This window comes from Ochotona princeps, chromosome 1, assembly GCF_030435755.1.
Source record: "Ochotona princeps isolate mOchPri1 chromosome 1, mOchPri1.hap1, whole genome shotgun sequence".
In the NCBI taxonomy this organism is placed as follows: Eukaryota; Metazoa; Chordata; class Mammalia; order Lagomorpha; family Ochotonidae; genus Ochotona; species Ochotona princeps.
Window position 1 is genome coordinate 48,864,596 of NC_080832.1, and position 5,963 is coordinate 48,870,558.

Consider the following 5,963-nt stretch of genomic DNA (forward strand, 5'->3'; position numbering starts at 1 on the left):
GGCAGTGCTGAGATGGCTGTTACAAAGCAACGCAGCCCGCTCGGAAGGGCCACCTGTCCAGGTTAGACAGTGATGGAGGCTTAGAGAGACATTTCCAGGAAAAATATGGGACTGTGATAGTACCCAATACTTTTAGTGACATAGAAAATAGTATTACGAAGCATTTTATCCTTGAATTGTTTTTAAACCTTGGAGAAAAAAATAGGCATATCTGTATCAAAATCCAAAAGACAGGTACAAATTTTCTTTGCTGATTTTCAGAAATAATAAAGGTACAAGTGCTAATGATCGTGAGCTGACTTTGCGTAGGGATTCAGCAAAAAACATTTTGTAAATACGCTGGGAATGTGCTGGTGCTGGGAAGTAACCGTTAGTGGATGGAGAGTACAATGCGAGAAAAAAAAACCTGTAAAATTGGCATTTAATTGGTGAAGTATAAGCATATTAATTAGAAATTAATTACAAACAGATTTAAAAAATCTCGAAAATATTTACCTGTTGGAAGTAGGACTCAGTGTGAAGCAAGGAGCAATGGATATTTGCTAAACAAGTATTTTGTAACTATTTGACTTCCACAAGCTCTATGTTCAAACTGATGAAATTAAAAAGCTATGCCTTTTGAGAGATCACTGAGCTACTAAGAGGCAAAATTACAAGACTGTGGAGGAAAACTAGGATTTCTGTTCATATTTCTAGCTTGATTTTCAGAAGTAAGAGACTCTATTTGCCTCAGGTTCTTCGAAATGCATGTAGTCTTTCCTTTCGGTTTGGATTGCTGTCTTTGAATGTATTTTAGCATGTCATCACAAAATCATTTAATATATTGTTTGATTTAGCAACTTGACTCAAATTATTATATAGGATTATTTGATCCTTTTAGTAATGAAGACTCCTATTGCTTCTTGGCCTTTTGGCTAAGATCAAGTGTAGTAATGAAGACTCCTTGGCTTTCCCAGGATTAATTTGCTGTTGAATGTTAACCAGTTAGGGCTTGCCATGGTATCCTAGCAACTAAAGTCCTTGCTTTGCATGGCCAAAATCCCATATGGCCACCAGTTTGTGTCCCAGGAGCACTGTTTCCCATCCAGCTCCCTGCTTGTGGCCCAGGAAAGCAGTCGAGGACGGCCCAAAGCCTTGGGACCCTGCACCCGCATGGGAGACATGGAAGAGCTCCTGGTTCCTGGCTTCAGATTGGCTCAGCTCCAGTTGTTGAGGTCACTTAGGGCGTGAATCAGCTGATGGAAGATCTTCCTTTCTGTCTCTTCTCCTTTCTGTATATCTGCTTTTCCAATAAAAAGGCATAAATCTTAAAAAAAAAATCTCTCTTTATGTCTCCCCCTCTGTCTCTGTAACTCTTTCAAAAAAAAAAAAAAAAAAAAAAAAAGTCAACCAGCAATACAACTAAATGAATTTTGTCTATTCTCTTCCTGTTGGCAAAAAGTGCTTGCTGGTGGCTGGATATGGCTACATGCTGGTGGACTGTTGTCCCTTTAGTGTATGACTCTATTTCTGCCATCCTGCAAAGAGACTTAAGATAAATAAATAAATGTGATTGCCATTCATTGGTACTGAGAGATTCAACAAGGGCTGGTGGGCAAGCTTGAAGCACATTCTTGTGTGAGGTTGGAATCAACAGAATTTGAAGGTGTGGGTTCCAGGGAGATAATGGAAAGATTTGGTAAGTGAGCTTTGTTAGGCTGCTGTTTTGCCTGAGTCCCACCCTTGGAGTAGTGCTCTTCAGAGTATCTTTGTACTTGTGATAATGAGAAAGTTCAAAGAAAGACATATCAACCTTTTTTGACTTAGATTCTTACAGTGGAGAAAGTGATAGCTAGTATGGAAATCATTCACTCTCAATTCAAGGGCCTCCTATTGTTAATGGCTTCTTGAGTTGAAAGAGAACGCTCAGGCTTTACCTAAGGCCCTTCCCTGCTGAGAGCAGTATAGAGCTACCCTGCAACTGCAAGCAAATGTGTTAGGAAAGACTTTTCTAGTGCACCCAAGAAAACTATTAATGATCACATTTCTTTTTCCTCAGGATTCTATGATGGAATTCAGAATAAATTGGAAGTTTTCTGCATTTCCTGCCAGGTAAATTAATGGAACCAAATGATTAGGGAAGTATTGGTCAAAGCCAAATCCTCCAACCTTTCTCAGTAAAGAAAAAAATGGCAACCCACTTTAACAGATAAATAGTCTAGTTTTACTGTTGTCAGCTACAGGTGGAAGTGAATGAATTGCAGGAGAGACTTCTCTCATTCGTCAAGAACTAAGGAATCCATACAATATGATTATTTATCATTTATGCCCATTAAAATTTTTTTTCTTTGAGTTCAGCACTATGACACCAACATCCTCTATGGGCACCTGTTCAAATTCCACTCGCTGCACTTCTGATACAACTCTCATACATTGAGACCATTAGGGGTGTGAACCAGCATATGATAGCTCTGTCTGTGTCTCCTTCTGAAATAAATGAATAATTCTTTTAAAATGTATTTTTCTTTGTAATCTGGTTTGTATTCAGTCCATCCCTTCCCGCCGTCCCCCCACTGTGTGATTTTAAGTAAACATTTTATGGAACTCAATTATTTTTACATTTTTCTTTTCTTTTTTACATGTATGGCAAACCAAGAAATGGATGAACAAAATATGTGGTTATATGTTTTTCTTTCTCTTGCATTGAAAATATTTCTAGAGTCTTCTGAGGTTTTTTGATCTAACAAGAATCAACCATATCTCCCAGTTTCCATTCATCTTCTTAATAGCTGTGAGTGATAGCTTACTTAATAGACTTAATAGCTACTTGGATTTGCCAGTTCTCAAATCTCTCTTCCCCAAGGCCATGGCGGTTGCCACCTCGTGATCTGTTGCACTGGAGCTGAGACTAAAATCATGAGGTAAAGGGTATCTGTCACATGTACTGTCAGTGTGTATGTCTCTTGCTTTAATCCTAGTTTTCCTTCATTGAGAATCCCCATATTTGTTTCAAGTTAAAAAATGACACTGCATATGGCTATGCTGGTATATAAGCCCGTTGATTATATGTAACTTTTATTTTTCATGTATTTGATATTTTAAAAACATTGTCTAAAACTTTGCATCATACTCCCAAGATTTCTGAACATCAATTTACATAAACCTAAATGATACGGTGTTAATGGTAATGGGTAAGTGGGCTTTGCTCCGGAGGAACTGGGGGAAATACAGTTTGAGTTTGTGGTGTGCAGAAGTATTCTTCCCCAGTTTGGTCTTCTTATTCTCAGCCCCTTTGTATGCATGTATACATATGTATTTATGCACCTTTATGTGTTCACACACCGACTTCTGTCATGTCCATTGTGTCTTATGCTATGGATGTTTTAAAAAAATACGAATAGAGAATCAGTGCCGGGAACTCTGGGGTAAAGCATCAGAGTTGAAAACTATGCTTTCTTACCAGGGAATTGTCACGGTTTGTTCCTCTGAAGCACAATCATTTTGGTTTTCAGTTAACTCGCTAGCTATCATTCTTTCCCTGTTAGCCTGAAGTTCCCTCTTCCTTGGTCTTATCTGGTTTCAACTGCTCTTCTGAATGAGCACTGTATATTTTCTTAGTCCCCAAATACAGACAAAGCTCCCACTCTTCTGGTCTGCCCAAGGGCAGTTTGGTCTGAATCTCAGTGCGGGAGCTGTCATGTATTTGTAAGAACAAGAGCATCTCTGGGTGAGTCATTCCACCTCCCACAGACCCACGGGCCAGCACATGTAGTCCTCCCTGGTCAAAGAAGGGGGCAAATCCGGCCCTGCCTGAGCTCACTGTGAACCTTGCAAACAATATGGGTGCCTGGGGTTATTTTAAACCCCAGCATTTTAGCATCTGACTAGTGTTTTTCACTATTATGAGTAATTTAATAAGGGTTCATTTTTACAGACTTAGATATTATGGAGTCTTTGTATTTATGAATGGGTCATTTAAAATACACTACATCTTTGAAGCAAGCAATTATCTTTTCTCTGAAGATGATTTCCAATGACAGAGGTTTTAATGCACATTTTAACTTTGTTGAACCCTATAATAAATGCCATTTTGAAACAAATATTTATTTTTAAAAAGAATAAAACAGTAAACAGAACAGTAAATATTACTAAATTACTTTTTTCTTGCGTATTTATAGATTTCCCACTACTGAATATTTATACGCTTTTTGAATACAGTATTTAGGTTCAATTTTAGGATGTGGGATGTCCCTAAAATTTGTCACTGGTTTGAAGAAATATTGATACTTATTTCTTACTGTAATTAAATGTTTACATTAAAAATTACTCCTTATTGTATTTTTTTAGTGATACAGCTGAAAACACATTTTATTAATTTCTAAGCAATAATTTTGAGTATCCTTCATATGCAAACAGGAGATTATTTATTTAGGTTTCAGAAATTAAATACCACTGTTTCTGTATAATTTTGTTATTTAAAGGCCCTGCGTGGCAGCCCAGCAGCTGAAATCCTCACCTTGCACATGCTGGGATCCCAAATGGGCACTGGTTCTAATCCTGGTGGTCCTGCTTCCTGTCTAGCTCCTGCTTGTGTCCTGGGAAAGCAGTCGAGGACGGTACCCTGCACCCAAGTGGGAGACCTGGAAAAAGCTTCTGGCTCCTGGCTTCAAATAGACTCAGTTCCAGCCACTGTAGTCACTGGGGGAGTGAACCATTGGATGGAAGATCTTCCTTTCTCCACAGAAATCTTTAGTAAAAGGCGAAAGATTTATACTAGATCTTCCTCTCTGTCTCTTCTCCTCTTTGTATATCTGACTTTCTAGTAAAAATTTTAAAAATCTTTTAAAAAATCAGGATTGTAGCCTGAAGAGTTGATGCTTTACTTAAGCACCATAAAGGGTAGAAAAGGGTCAATTGTATTTAGCTTTCAGAAAATGGAAAGACGTTAGGCAAACAGAGGAAGATTATTAGAAGTGAGCAAAACACTCAAAAGGCAGGAAAAAGGAGGATGAAGAAAACTGAAAGAAGAAAAATAGCAGGAAGAGAGGAAGTGGAACAAGATGGAGGAGAAGATGAAGAGATGAAGAAGAGGAGGAGGAAAAAACACATTAGACACAAATGTATAGTTTAAGTTGAGGGTTGTAGTAGTTACGTATTAACACAAAGTGGTTTGAAGTATCATGTCTACTATCTCATAGTTTAGGTGGATCAGAATTTGGATGCAATTGGGCTGGTGTCTTCTTACAAAGCTACAGTCATTGTTGACCAGGGCTGAAAGATCCATCTGAAGCTTGGTTGTGGAAGGATTTGATTCTAATTTTGTGGTCACCATGGGTAGTGTCCTGCTTCTTGCGCAGTCAGACTGAGGGCCTCAGTTCCTTGATATTGCCAGCCTTCTGCTACTTGTCATGTTGACTATTTTCCAAAACTGGCTGCTAGCTTCCTAAAGCCAGGAAAGGGGGGAGTGTTTCCTAGTGAGAAAGACATTGCAATTTTATGTGACGTAAGTATATACAGTCCACCACTTTTGCTGCTTTTTGAGGCCAAGACTCAAAACACAGATCTTACCTACACTCAAGGCATGAAATTGCAAAAAGGGGTAAATTGCAGAACCAGAGATCAAGAAAACCACAATGGATTCTGCCTACCACAAGAATCAAGAAAATAAGTGTGGAAAGAAATAAGCCTGTTTTTTAAAAAAATGAGTAGATACAAATGATTGTCTTCATCTTAAGTGAAAAATAATCAAATTTTGTATTTCTATTTCATTTCTGCCTTTACACTTTCCATATATTAGTGACAATAGTTTGGATTAAAAGTAATCACTTTCTAACACTATGCAGCTGATTTGATACGCAGTGTTTCAAAATTTCTGGGCCTCTTTGTTGGAGTGAATGTGGTATCAAATGAGGTGTTGGTCTGTAACGGAAATTGAGCTTTTGAAGAGAATCTAGTGAGTGTAAGAGAAAAGAATTATTTGGGAA

The 5,963-nt window shown here is 38.1% G+C and overlaps 1 pseudogene; it reads left to right on the forward strand.

Annotated features, from left to right (window-relative positions):
* The first annotated feature begins 894 nt into the window (after nucleotides 1-894).
* LOC118758331 (U2 spliceosomal RNA) lies at nucleotides 895-1,043 on the forward strand (annotated as a pseudogene).
* Nucleotides 1,044-5,963: the final 4,920 nt, after the last annotated feature.